Source organism: Oreochromis aureus, linkage group 9 (assembly GCF_013358895.1).
Source record: "Oreochromis aureus strain Israel breed Guangdong linkage group 9, ZZ_aureus, whole genome shotgun sequence".
NCBI lineage: Eukaryota > Metazoa > Chordata > Actinopteri > Cichliformes > Cichlidae > Oreochromis > Oreochromis aureus.
In genome coordinates, this window is record NC_052950.1 from 9968070 (window position 1) to 9983461 (window position 15392).

General features: G+C 37.7%; 1 long non-coding RNA gene across 1 annotated transcript in view; it reads left to right on the forward strand.

Moving 5' to 3' along the window:
* Nucleotides 1–15392, forward strand: part of LOC120441900 — a 51462-nt gene that overhangs the window by 1029 nt on the left and 35041 nt on the right. The gene's annotated exons all lie outside the window — the stretch shown is intronic.

Below are 15392 nucleotides of genomic sequence, written 5' to 3' on the forward strand. Positions count from 1 at the left end.
ATTATTGAGCATTGGGGCATTGCAGCACCTCACTTCTCCTTTGCAGCCATTTTTGTGTAGATACTGTGCTTGGAATCATTGTCCTGTAGCATGACCCAATTTGGGCTAAGCTTTAGCTGTTGGACAGATGGCTTCACAATTGAGACTAGAATACTTTGACATAAAAAGGAGTTCCTGGTCAACTCAATGGCTGCAGGGTACCCGGGTCCTGCAGCTCCAAAAACACACCCAAATTATCACCCCTTTACCTGGTGCGTGGCACTTGGTGCTGGGGGTTTGTGTAATATGTAATTATGGTGCTATGCATTATGGCTAAACATCTCTGCTTTGGTCTGGTCTGTCCAAAGGTCATTCTTTTGTGGGTTGTTCAGATGTAACTTTGCAAACCTACCATCCTCTTGTTAGAAAGAAGAAGCTTTCACGTGGAAACCCTCCTAAGCAAGCCACTCAGTCTTTTTCTAATATTTTTGTCATGATCTTTAATGTTTAACATGCTAACTGATGCCTGTAGCATCTGAGCTGTAGCTCTTGGATTCAGAACACTACATGGTCTGACTTTGGGCTGGAATTGCTGGCATGTCTGCTCCTGGGAACATTGTGGTGTTGTTTTAACACAGTCCTGAATGCTCCAGACCAACCAACAAAAGGTGCTCACACTTGCTGATGATCAAATAATCAAATGCTTTTAATTAACAGAACCTGGTTGCAACTTGCTGCTACTTTTAATTACTATGGAAGCAGTAAGGGTACTTTTTCACAATATTGCATAAAACTCCTGTAAAAAACTAAAACTAACTGTATGTTCAAAAAACCAAATTCCCACTTTACTAGAAAAGTAAAGTCCATAGTGTCTAGTTTTGTTCTTTTGGTTCAAGTATCATACTTGAGAGCTGGGACTCACACACTTAAAATATATGTATAAATAATCATGCTGGAATAGATATGTATTGTGTTGGCTGTAAGACTGTGGCTCCGACTTTGCTAAAAGAGTATATCTACTCGATGCAAAATAGCTTTTCCAGCCTAAGAAGGTTTTTTTCTCCCACCTCATGCATTTATATGATATACTAAACTTTAGGGGGGAAAAAGCAGATGCAAAACAGGCTTTGTAATAATAAAAAGCCATCATTGAGAATAGACTGTGGTTCCTTACATTTTCTTGAGAAGATGAGGGCCTCTGTTTCTTTATGACTCTCATTTAAAACCCGGGCTGAGAGATTTTTATTTACAAAGTTGGTTACTGCACAGCTCTGTGGTTACATTCATATAGTTTCATGAATATATCATGTCTGAGATATTCATAACTGAAGCAGCAGTAGGGAGATGAGATGCTGGTGCAGGTACAGTGATGAGAGGAAAGCAGCAGTATAATGCCATGCTGGCAGTGGTAGTCAGCGGGGCTGTTGATGATCTGGTCATCTGCTTTGTGACACTGTGTTGGGGGTTCTCATCTAGTTCTGTCAGTCTCAGTCTATCCAGACTGTTTCTCTCGCTCTTCACTGTCTTACACTGATCTATGTTTCTAGACCCGCTTAACCAGATGAGACAACAAGCCGGTTGTTGCGAGCATCCTTTATTCTTCAGGATGTTTGAAAGCTTTTGAGCTCTGTTCCCAAGTTTCTAAATTTCTTATTTTTTTAATGGAACAGCTACACACACTCACTTTCTAAGTTTGCAGCTCCCCATGTTACGATAAATATTTCAAAAAGCAAAGCACTAAAAGTGAAAAGTTCATCCTTGCTATTTCATGAATTGGAGATCATGGTGAGAATGCTGAATCTTACTTTGAAGTAAACTAAAAGTATTGACATAAATCAGTACAATGTTCTTCACAGGGTCATCAGTTTAATGCTTTAATACATTTCTACTTGAACTTGTACAAACTTTAACCTTTAAATAACACGCAGAGGATTATGGATAATGTACATGCACATGGTGATTAAAATAAGGTCATTTTGATTCAGTTGAAACACAGATCAAACAGACATGCAATTCAACCTTATCTTTCTTTGACCGATCTTAATACATATTTCATGGATGGATTTCCATGAAATCTTGCACAAACATTCTTGGTCCACATGTGATGAATGCAAAAGACTTTAGTGATACACTGGCTTTTGCTTTGGTTTAACCTTCATGTTCATGTTATCTGTAGATTAGACAAAGTATTGCAGACTTCTGGGCATTGTAACGGTGGTGCAGTGGTTAGAACTTTGACCTCATAGCAAGGAGCTTCCAGTTTCAATTGTCCTGGTTGTCCTGGGCCTTTCTGTGTGTAGTCAGCATTTTTTCCCTGTTTCTAGTTGTTTATATGGGTTTGCTCCTACAGTCCAAAGACACGGAAAGGGTAAACAGTGATTCCTGTTTGGTAATGGATGTGAGGTGGATAAAGTCGTAGTGTATAGCGTCTAGACTTGTGGTCTAAAACAATTTGAGTAGAGAGTAAGACTAGAAAAGCACTATGGAAGTACACTACATTGCATTCACACAGAATTTGCATATTGCCTCTAGACAAATTGTAATAACTTCAGCTATGTTTAGTTGTTAGCAGCATGTTTTATGGCATAAAAATGGCATTCACATCACTATGTAATTAGAGGATATTGACTCTTCTTGGTGTGCTAACACTCAAAAGTGAAATGATAAACAATTATCTTATAGCTATCTGTAAAAATTAGAGATGATGTAACATAAGCATGTTGACATGTTCGTTATGAGCATCAAAGAGCCGCCAGGATGGAAGCACAATAGAAAAAGTGACATATAGTAAAGACAAAGTGTCACCAGTGACATTGTTGCCAATGTGCAATGATGCGCAGTGTTACAGTGTGTATACACAGGGACTTATGATTGGTTGATGCCTCAACATTATTTCTGTGCTAGAAATGTTGAGCCCAGCCAACTTTGATTGGTCACATTTTGTTTTTCATCTGTACAAGGTCAGTCTATCCTTAAAAAAATAACTCAAATCTCCAGTTTGTCCTGCTCAGAATGCAGTTCAGTAGATGCTGGTTTAGCTGATGAAATGTTTAATTCTGAAATTCATTCAAATAAGCCACATCCAATGTCATGCTATTATTATTCATGAATTATGGGGTAGCTTAGTAGAATAGTGCAGAGGTTTATGGATAATGTACATGATGATTAAAATAAGGTCATTTTGATTCATTTGCTACACAGATCAAACAGACATGCAATTCAACGTTATCTTTCTTTGACCCATCTTAATGTGTACTTACATATATAGAAGGAAGTCTATAAAAAGAAGAAGAAAACATTCTTCATTTACTCCCCAAGCTCTAAGCCTTAAAAAAGTTATTATTGTTATTTTCACCTAGAAAAAACACCCCCAGATTTAGTCAACAGTAACATTCAAGCAAAATCTTGAGCTCTCTGAATAAGACTTACTTTAGTATTCTTATCCTCATGCCAAAGTGAGATTTCAAAAATGCCAGAAAAATAGTTTTTCTTCTGCATTATCTTATTAAACATGCTTAAAAAACAAAACAAAACAAAAAATCTAATTTTAAGCTGTAAATATTACATTTTTATACTGCGAGGCAGTGTCATTGAAATTAAACTCTAGTTTTTAGAAGTTTTATCTGAAAGAAAGAAACAAAAACATTTATAAAACACACTGAGCAGACAAGAGCAACGGGACAACTTAAACAGATAACACCCCAAAAAGTTAAAAAGGTATTAAAGCATTGAGAGCTCCAGGGGAATATAGTAATTTGAGGGTAGTTTGAAGTTAGTTCAAAGAAGTGAGAAGTCCATACTAACTGAAACCACCTTTGTCAAGTGCATCGGGAATATGAAATGGTAAATATTAATTGGCTCTTCATAAAGCTTTAAAACAAAACAGTTAGGACGCACCAACAGTGGACACTTAGCCTGTGTCTTGTTCACCCATGACGCCACAAAATGCTCTTAGAATAAATGTGTAAAACCTTTACCATTAATAAGTCTGGATAATGTTTTCCCTAGCAAACCAATTAGATTACATCAGATGAGATCAGATTAGAATTGTGCTTTGTGGCCTTTGCTTATTCACCCTCATGCGTGGGTCTCATATTTTACTTCTAAGTCCTTATAGCCCCTCATAGGATGTTTTTGAGCAGTCTGCAGTTCCAGGTGGATTGCTGTATTCAGACTGCAGCACAGTGTTTCTTCAGTAGCAGATAGAAATTTTGGTCATAGTTTTACAGCAACGGGGAGTGAAGCAGTTTTCTCTACACCACCATAAACGTTGCTTACCAATGAGCTCCACAAAGACTTTCTCAGCCCTACTTTTTTAGAAGAAGAAACACTGACAGTAAAAGGAAAAGAAGCTTGCATTCGTGTTTGCGTCTTAATTAAATGTGACCTCTAGTTTTTTTTTTCCTGAGACAATTAAAGGAATTACATCTGTAGTAGAACAGAAAAGAAGTACCAGAAGTGATGCGATGCCTGTTCCCACCAGTATAATGGAGTCTTAATGGAGCAAGAACAGAGCCGGTTCAGACGGTTAAGTTCGAGTAATTAAAATTAAACAGACCTGCTACTGCTCAGAGACCAATGGGCTTATTTCTATATTCTTTAAGAAGATTGTGTTTGGAAACTCCAGGCTCTGCTGTTTGTCATGTGTAAAGCTGTTAACACACATCTATGTGCAATGCTTTTGCATCATTCATTGCTCCATCTCTGAATAGTGCTATTTGTTTTGCTAATTCAAAGCTTCCATCTGATTGCTGCTCTTTTTACACCTTGAAACAGCTCAGCCTCACACTCTCTCCGCCTCTCATCTCACAGTGTTCTTCAGTTCTATTTTGGACTTATCAAAGGTCATCAGTAAAACACAGAAGTACTGATGTCCATAATGTATCAGCTGTTTAGCTGGTGTATGAGACAACATTAGTGTTATTTCACATTAGCTGAAATGTTTGCACACATGTCTGTGTGCTTACCAGATGTAAGCTGAGGTTAAAGGTTAATGCATCACTGAGGGATAAATGTTTGTGTGTGAATGTGTGTGTGTTCATCTACATTAGTTTTCTTTGTAGGGCATCTAATAAGTAGTCTGGGGAGCTGGCCAGTCAGAGTCTCAGTAAACAAGATTTACCAGCAGCTACAGTGGGGTTTCTTGTTTTGTTTTCCCAGTGGTTTTGTTCCAAAGCGGACTCTTGAGCTATAGCTCAGCATGGAGGGCCGACTTTTTAAGATAGTTAAACTGTGGATGATAAGAACACACAAAGTCCAAAGGAATTGTGAGCAGTTCACATGGACACATCTTAAGTTTTCACTCCAGTATGGACTGTGACATATTTAAAAAAAAAAAAAAAAAAAATTTCTGAGGTACTAGGTATCTGTAAAGCCTCCAGATATTTGAAGTAGTAGCATGGCTGATAAATAAACACTGATGTGGACTTTTTTTTTAACAGTTTTCATAAGTACCTACCTTGTTCAAGCTGAAGCTGCCAGTCTCCCTTCCTAAGCAGTGCGCAGCAGTATGATCGGGTCATGTGTATAATGGTACACAGACAATAAGAGACTTTTTATAGATCCTTTGTGTCTGTTATTTCATGGCACCAGACCCTCTAGTGACCATTAAACACTGCAGTAAAAGCGTTATCAGAGATATGTTTGAGATAGGTTCATTACTCATCAAGGCAAGTTTTATTAAGTTTTATACAGAAAGTTTGAAAAAAGCACCAAAAGCGATGTGTGGATTCCATATGAACATGACTACTAAAATCCACTGATAACATAAAGCTCATGGTGAAGCCAAAGGAAAATTCAGCAGAGCAGTAAAGCCTGTAGGATTCATCAGCTGTGAACCTGTGAATCAAGAAATCAGTGAGTGGTTGTTAAACTGAGTCGCCCATGAGAGATGAAGCATACCACAAAGCATGATGTGCTGCTTCATGTAAAGGAGTTATAGAGTTCTACTGTGCAATGCAACATTTTAACTTGTTGTCATCATAGTGGCAACAGTGACATAATATTGAAAAAAAAGTGCTTTGCATCCGCCTTATACCATAAAAACCATGTACCTCCATGGAATTCTTCAGTCTGGTTTAAAAGACGTAGACAGTCGGTCCATGACAAGTGTCTGTCAGAAAAAAGTGTTTGTTCACATTAATGAAAAATAAAAATGTATTGAGATATCTCATAGATCTATAGGGATCTTGTGTCTTTTAGTGAAAGGGAACACAAGAGCAGCACTTGTGCAAATCAGGGGGACATCTGAGTCAACAGGGGGCACTCTGTTTTACACTTTAGTTTTAGTTTTACACTTGAATTGCTGAAGTTCTCTTCTGTAACATCATGCATGTCAGTAGTTCACACATGCACAAACACTGTGGCTGATTAAAGGAAAGAAGGAATAAACTCATTTTCCACAATAAAGATGATACTTAAGAGCAAATGTGTACAGTTAATAATAATATATGTTTGATATATATGAAATATATGGTAAATGGTAAATGGCCTGTATTTATATAGCGCTTTCTAGTCCCTAAGGACCCCAAAGCGCTTTACATATCCAGTCATTCACCCATTCACACACACATTCACACATTCATATCAAAACTAACACAGTTTAACAGGCATAAAATAGCAGTTTTTCGCCAACAAGGTAATTCCTGAAGACCCATAACCTGAAAACTTGAGCCTGGATCTTGTAATTGTTGAAGCAATGTGGGATAATCTTGACAGAGAATAGAACAAAAGGCAAAAAAGATGCTCGGTTGTCCTTCAAAGCTGGAGAGCTATTCCTGAAGACTACTTAAAGAGATTACAAGAAAGCTTGCCTAGGAGAATCCAGGATGTTTTGAAGAAGAAAGTTGACTTTCAAGCTCATTATAAAACATGCAAACTGTATAAAAATATAAAGAAAAGAGGTTAGCTCAAGACTTGCTCAGTACTGCATGTATAGCATTTGATGCTCTATGTCCTATTTGAGAAAAGCATCAAAATTTAAAATGCTTCTTACATCCTCTTCAGTTTGTCAAGACTCTTCTTTTCTTAGCAGAAACATCACACCGGCAGACATTAGCGCACCATCCATAGCTCTGAAAGCTACAAAAAGTGAGTGTGCATGTGAATCGTGTTTTTCATCCCAAAGCTTAATAGACCAATATCCAATTTTTTTCAAAATTGTTCTTTTACTCCTTCCTCTATCTCCCCTTTCTTCTGTTGTCACCCTAGCATTTTGCAGGAATTGCATTCCTGGCCTTTTGCTGTGCTCATCTAAAAACCTTATATGCTATTGCTTTGCTATCCTTTTACTGTCATTCCCTCTGCTGTGCTATTCCTTTTTCATACGCTTGCTTCCTCTTTTCTGGCATTAGTTGCTCAGCAACATCAAGTGGTATTTGTTGGTACAGAAAAAATAGCAAGGCAGAAACAGCAGTTCATTGTGAGGGGTCTTTTGTCATTCTGCAGAGCTGCAGGGTCCGAAAAGCAAAGAATTTTGACAGGAGTTATACCGAGGCTGTCTTTTAGTGATTAAACATTTTGGTAGTTATTATTTCAAAACTTATTTGGTGTGTACATCTAAGCATAACCTTTATTCTGATGTGCAATGAGTGACAAGCAAACTGTTAATACAGGAGTGCACATTAGTACAGCACCAGTTTGTGGCAGTTATCCACCATACAAGACTCTACAGCTCCACTAATACTGGGTTTTATGGGATGATGCCAGAACCACATTCTAGATGAGACAATAACTTTACCAGTGATCTGCCGATATATGTATACATATACAATGGATACAATGAAGGCTGTGAGTGGTGGATGAAGCCTCTGTGACATCATATAATGTTTTTCAGGATTGCTGTTTTAAAGTCACAACTGCAGCTCCAGTGCGGAGCCCTGGTGGGCAATCCACTGGTCCAACACATATGTGAGAAAAAACTGCAAATTCTTTATAGACTTTATTAATCGGACACTGAGGATAGTCACTTGTAAATTCCCCTCTGAGACTGTTGCAGTATTTTAACCACTAACAGTGACATCCCTGCCAGATTCCCACTTTGGTGATGTTTAAACATGGCACATATTTTAAAATCTCTCCAGTTACTCTGTCATCAAAGTGTACAAAAGTATATCCTGTTATATGTATTTTCCATCAGGATGTGTCAGTAACGTGGTCGAGGAATTTCTTAATTTTCAGACCAAAGTTGCCAGTTAATTAGCCAATGTAAGTTAATAAACAGTTCAGGATTATCAGGATTAGTTCTCAGGATTAACATCAAAATTACTCAGAATTCTGGGGCAATAATGACAAAGCGATGAGAAGGTATGTGAAGGTTATATGACATGAAGCTAGTCAAAACATGAAAAAACGACACACTAACAGCCTTGGCTGTTATACTATGGAGGAGGGATTGTGGAATTTGGCCACAGCATTTGCATGACAGCATTAGCAGTGTGTTCACATTCAGAGGCTTACCCTATGTTTTTATAGCTGCTGTGCAGAGACTGAGTGGTCAGTTGTTAGCATTTTGGCTAGCCAGTCCTGAAAAAAAAGCTAGAAAGCACAAATAGGAGCTCATTTTGCCTTTCAGCTGTATTTTACCTTAATTATGTGACGTCATGTGAAACCAACAGTATGAAGCTATTGGTTTATAGCAGCCAGAGGTGATGATACTTGCTAAGTCATCTGCCAATGCTGCCTAGCTTGGATAGGAAGGTGTATCCTTTAGACTGCTCTGTCATACACTGTGTGTGCATACAGTCTTAAAAATAAATCAACTCGCGTAATCAAAATCAAATCAAAATCAGATGTGTGGCGTTGCTATAGCTATGCTAGCCTTTTACTTGTTAATGCAGCTGAACTTTATTAATAAAACTTCCACTTTCACATGTCAGGCTGAAAAAAGTCCATTTGCAGAAATAGCTGCTCAGTGAATAGCATTTAGCTGCACAACGTCTAGGGCTGTATTTGTGTACCTTATCACTGTGAGTCATTAACTTTGCTTAAGATGATGTCATTAATGGGAAATAGTTGTCATATTTTATTTATTACTTTTTTGAAAATCAAAAGCTCATTACTTTGCAGATACCCCACTATATGAGAATAAAGTTTAAACATGTTTTATTTGACCTCTTCTCTGCTCTGATTAGCATTCTTGGCTTTATGAAAGGAAGTTTTGATAAATTCTCATTGTGAGAAATAAAATAGACTCATTGAAATGGTGTTTTCTCTTCAAATGAAGCTCAAGAACCTTCAGTAACACACTGAGCCTAGTGCGCATAGCTAATTACAATGTACAGTGTGCCAATTAGCTTATACTTGGATAATTGGCTCTTGAATACTGGAAGTTGAGTGGCCTCTTGAGTATGACTCCTCCTTTGTTTGAGGCAAATATAGATCTCTTTATTACCCACCATTATAAAATAGGCTTTTGCTTATTAGTCAGATTTGATATTTAAGACAGTTAAGATCCAAGTTAAAAGTGTAATGCATTCTGCCCTTGTGTCTGGTATTTACAAGATTATACTAATTTAACCAAAGGATTAATTCAATTAGCTGAAAACCAATTTTATTAGGGAATATATATTTCTCCATTATACTTAAAACTCAGATCAATGGGAAATAGGTGCAGCAAATTATTCAAACATGCACAAACATACATGTAAATGCAGCATATAGGGAAAAAACTAAGTCTGTACGATTCTATCAAGCTTGAAAGTCAATATTTGGTATGATCATATTTATTCTTCAACACAGCCTGAACTCTCTTAGTCAAGCTTTCTTGTATTTCTTTAAGTAGTCTTCAGGAATAGTTTTTCCCAGCTTCTTCAAATACATTCAGAGATTTGTTGACTGCCTTTGGTTCAGTTCTCTGTCAAGATAATCAACACTTCTTTGATAATGTTGAGGTGCGGGGTCTGAGGATGTCAATCCATGGCTGATAGTGATACATATTGTGTTTTTCTAACCAGGTGTGATTTTACTGCATTGACAGTGTGTTTGGGATAATTGACATACTGAAAGATAAAAAATTTGCCAATCAGACACGTTCCAGATAACACTGCATGCTGGACTAAAATCTGACCACACTTTTTTATGCATTCCCAATCCATTTTGACACCATCCCCAACACCACCACTGTGTCTTACAGGCGCCTGTAGACACTCATTGCTTTACCTCTCTCATGACCTCCTCAGTTCCCACATATTTTATGCTACAGATAAATCTACAGCAAAAATTGTTAATACGATGGGATCTTTTAATGTGATTCAGCAAGCATCAGGCCCCACTCATTACAAGGAACATGTTTTAGAGCATGTTTTTCTCTGGGCCTGATCATGGACTATTTTTATATCTGAACACATGTGTATTCTTTTTAATTTCTCTTCAGCTCTGACTCATCCTACTGGCCATCATCTATTTGTCTCTCGCATCATCTTTAAGTAGATACATTTTCTGCTGTATTTAACCTCAATTATCTTTTTTGTTTTCCTGAACAATTATGCACTTTTCATGGTCCAATCATTTAATGATTACAGGTTTGTGTCTGTTTTAAGCAACACAGCTCCTTTTAAAACCAGAAATGGCCCTTCTGCTAAATCCTTAGCCTGGATGAATGAAAGTATTGACTGTTTCAAGTGTAGCTGACAAAAAGTAGAGCATTTGTGGAAATCCACAAATCTCCAGGTTCATTTTAATCATCATTATCTAAGAGAACTCCTACACTGTTTCAATAGCATGGTGAAAGATGGAAGAGCTACATATTTTTCAAACTTAATTCAAAACAGCAGAGGGAGTCCAAAAGTTTTACTGGACACCATCAGAAAGATTGTTACACCTGTATCTCCTGCTCAAACTATTCACCCTAACCAAGAATATGAAAACTTTCTTTCCTGCTTTTTTAATAAGAGCCAATATATCAGAGCAAACATTAATCCTGCTTTCTCTGCGACACCATGCCTTAACTGGGCATCAGCTTAGAGAGCTTTGCACTGATATCTCTGAATGCTCTCTTCATAAAATGAAAACCTCTTCTTGCCCACTTGACATTTTACCAACCTCACTGCTCAAAAAGGTCATTCACACCACTGGGCCATGTGTTTGTTGGATAATTAACAACCCTTTAACTTCTAGCTGTGATCCCTTCATATTTTAACCATACTGTTATTTAACTTCTTTTAAAAAACGATTACCTTTCCCTCCCTCAGGATTTTAGACCAATTTCAAAATTCCCTTTCATCTCCAAAATTTTAGAAAAGATGGTTACAGAGTTTCTAATAACATTTTAGATACTTTTTAGTCATATCAGCTAAACAGTTCTTCTTAGAGTTTCAAATAATACTTTTATATTTTAATGCATAGAGACTGAAGAAGTCACTTGGATGAATGACAAAACGTTCCTCCCACTGAAAACGCTACGTCCAGATGAACAGAATCAATTTTGGGGGATTTAATGCATCGAGTTAAATATTATGTTCCTGTACTTTTAGATCTTTCTTCTGCAGCATCTTTGGATTAGCGCTGAATTGGTTCTCTTCCTGTCACTCCCGTGCTTCCACTTGGACATCCTGAATGATTTTAAGGACATGACATACCACTGTTACACAGATGATATCCATTTATATAAATCATTCAGAATATAAGAAAATGTTCTAAAGAACTGGATGGCAGCTAATTATTTGTCTTTAAAAAATCTAATTTTTGTCTCTGTTAGCTTTTTTCCCATGGACTCGTTTCATCTTCCTGTGAGAAATGTGGGTGTTTTGATCAGTATTCAGCTTTGATAAGCATCTTGGCTGTTTTGTACAAGTTTCTACAAAACAGCCAAGATTATGATTATATATGCTTTTACCTGATCATGCATTGATTATAGGGCTGGGTATCGTCACTGATTTCTAGAATCGATTCGTTTCCGATTCACAAGGTCCCGAATCGATTCGATCCACGATTCGATTCAATTCGATTCGATTCGAATCTGGGAAATTTTGACAGTCAGAAATATTATAATTCAGATCAGTACATTTACATGTGTCTATAAAAAGGAAGCTGACACACGCAAGACTTTATCAGGTGTGAGCATCACAGCAGATGCCTTTGTGTCAAAGTAGCTGAAGATAAAACACAGAAAAACATGAAGGTGGTTTTCCTGGCCTGGGATTTTATAAAAATATTCTGCAGTACATCAAAAACGAAAGAAAACCATTAATCAACATATGAACATTACCTCTGACGTTACAGTGGTTTTATTAGAGACACAGCTAAGCGTTTTGCATTTTGCATAATTTTAAAAAGTTTAAATTTGTTTAAAATTATTGAACGGCAGAAATTAGGTTTTCTTTTCGGAAGTATGTAAAACGAAAAAATAAAAACAGCGGCTGACAGCGCTGTAAACAACAGTAGACTTGTGCGTAACAAGCAAGTGAATAATGCAGAAAACAGATTTTTAGACGGGAAACTGTTCTTGAAGTACAGAGAGAGAGAGAGAGAGAGAGAGAGAGAGAGCTGTGCATGAAATGTGATTTTATCATGGTGGAAGCAAAACAGGAAAAGTCAGAGTGAATTCATGACGATGTTTATGTGAAGCGTAGTTTGGATCTTCTTTTGCTGCTGGTTCAGTCAGTATTGTTTGGAGAGAGATCAAACTAACAGCTTTAGAATCAGCGCAAAAAGGGCGTGAACACAAAGCGCGGACCCTCCGAAACATCACAATCAGCAGCGAGCTGTCGGCTTTCAGCCCCGACCGTGTCCGTGCAGTTGTTGTGCCAAAAAGTGATTGTCTGCCAAAAAGTGATTGCCGTCCGCGGGAGCGCGTGCAGCCGCTTAAAGCTGCAGCGCCCATCGGGTGAGAAAGGCGACATCTCACTGATTCTGATCCGCGGGTCCGCGCTGTGTGTTTACGTCCTTGTGCAGAATCCGTGTACCTGCTCTCATTTACTGTCTTAGCTGTTTGGTGGTTGTTGAAATTTTGTGAGGTTTCACCTGAGATTCTGGCGTTTCGGGCAAAATAAATTTATATTAAAAAATCGAATCAGGATTTTAATGAATCGATTTCACGTTATCCAAGCCAGAATCGATTTTAATCGATGAATCGATTATTAAAACCCACCCCTAATTGATTATTCCAATCCATTATTCCTTTGCCTAAGATCACTTACAGAATGTCCCATGTCTAAGGTCAGCTCATCAGTGGTTGTTGGTGCTACCTAGGTCAAGGTTAAGGACACAAGGAGACAGTGGAGACAAGGAGACTTTAAGGTTGTGACTCCCAGGTTGTGGACCTTGCTTCTATTGCACTTTCTGTGGCCACTGTTAATACCTTTAAAAGAAGCCCAAGATTTACCTGCACATGCGTGCTTTAGTTTTTTAATTTAGTTTTGTCTATTCATACTTAATGCTTGTATCTCATTTTATATTGTAACACGTTTTGTGACTTTTGTTCTTGAAAAGCTCTATAAAATTAAACTTTACTACTTACTGACATAAGAAAAAAACAGCCACCCTTTCATTGAGGCCATTTCTGATCCACTGAAGAGCCAGATGCGTCTCTCAGGACCTGTGTCAGGTCTTTGTTGTATTTTTTTCCTATTTCCTAGGGACTTTCAGATTCGTATGTTCTTCTGCCATGTACAGTTTTAGGCCTACCTACTACTTATTTTGTCACCCACTTTTCTCATTTCCTTAAAATGTTAATGAGCACAGAGCACACCATACCAAGTTTTTTGGCATATAAATCCTGGTTAATCACCTTGTTTGTTATCACTGGCATTTTTCATAGATTCAGCTAAAGAAATGGGAACAAATGATATATTTTTGTAACAGATTGCCAGCAACAAAGTGCCTAAACGTACTATTTAATATAGGTTCTTTACTCCAGACTATAAAATGAGGGTTGGCTAAATACATTTGCACGGTAACGGATTATTAGTATTGTTATTTGATCCTAACTGGCCATCCACGGTGACCACACTAAAAATTTCTGCATTATGCAGATTTGATTAAATAACCTGGGCTCATCTCACCAATATGAGAAGGTCTGAGTGGATGGGTCACATCAGAGACATGTTCATAGTGGCATCAGGTAAATATTAAGAAAAGTCCTGCTAATACAATGCAGCCTCACATTCAACATACCAAAGACATGGATCTCTGCTCACTTTTTTAGGAGAGCTGCTTTTCTGTTTGGAAGAGAGAACAAACCCTGAGACGTTTGGGAGGAAACAGAGATCACAAAGCACTGCTAACAAACACTAAAATATGTACACTCTATGAAATATTAGTGCAGACTTATGTCTGGATATAAGAATCTGCTGTCAATTTTTTCATGCCAACTAGGACTCTTAAGTTTAACATCGCACATCTAAAGAACACCCTGAGTATATCTGATGACATGGGTGAATTATTCCATTGATTTATTCCCACTGTTACTCACCAGATTCTGAATGATTCATAGTGGTCTGGACCCTTGCTGCAAATATAATTAGTTTGTCTTGCTATATCCTCTCCTCTTTTCAGCCCACTTTTCAGATCTCTACTTGTTTTTTTTCTTCTGTTTTGACATGAAATATTGTACTGAGATGTGTGGACAAGTAATCTCACTACTCTTGCTGCATGACTGGTAAGTCTTGGGGAAATGTCAGCTTGCTCATGCTGAAACACTGCTGAATCAGTGTTTGTACGTACTAAAATTCAGCAAAATTAACAATAAAAATATGGACCAAAGCTGCTGTTGGCCTTCACACAGGAGACACTGGCAGCAGTTAAAAGTCCAGTTTTGATCAGCAGTGTACCCCGTTACTTCGTACATGGTACACCTTGGCACACCAAGTATTGTAATGACATCATATCTTTTAGTAATGAAGTAATTTAACGTGTTAGAGCACTAAATTCAGTAATCATATTACAGTTACAATTTTGTTGTAAGTTCACTTAATGTTTTTTCTGTAGGTATCAGCTCATCAGCTGAGTTTGTGTGCAGCAGGAGGAACATGGTGATGTGGGCTACAGCTGTTCATGAGTGAAGATATAAACATTTCTTTTATTCTTAGTGCACAAAAGGAGAAGTGTGGAATGGTAAACGGCAAACTGCCACCACAACAAAAACACAATGGCATTATACTGCTAACACAACTTTGGCTTTTTGCAAGCATCTGCAAATACAGCATGCTAACAAAAAGCTAGCCAAAAATCTAGAATGATGTTCAAGCTGAGTGTATGCTGACCCCCAACCCAACAGCAAGAGTCTGAACTTAAAGAGGCAGCGATGAGAGGTCAGACCTGCAGCCTTCATTTCTACCTGTTCATGTTTGTCAGCAGAATCACTCTGTAAGTCGCTTTGAAATCTAGTTAGGCTGGTTTTCAACTTTGTCGACTTTATGTTCACATGTGAACAATAAAAGAAAGATGGTGTGTGTGTCCTCATTTGGAGGATCTGT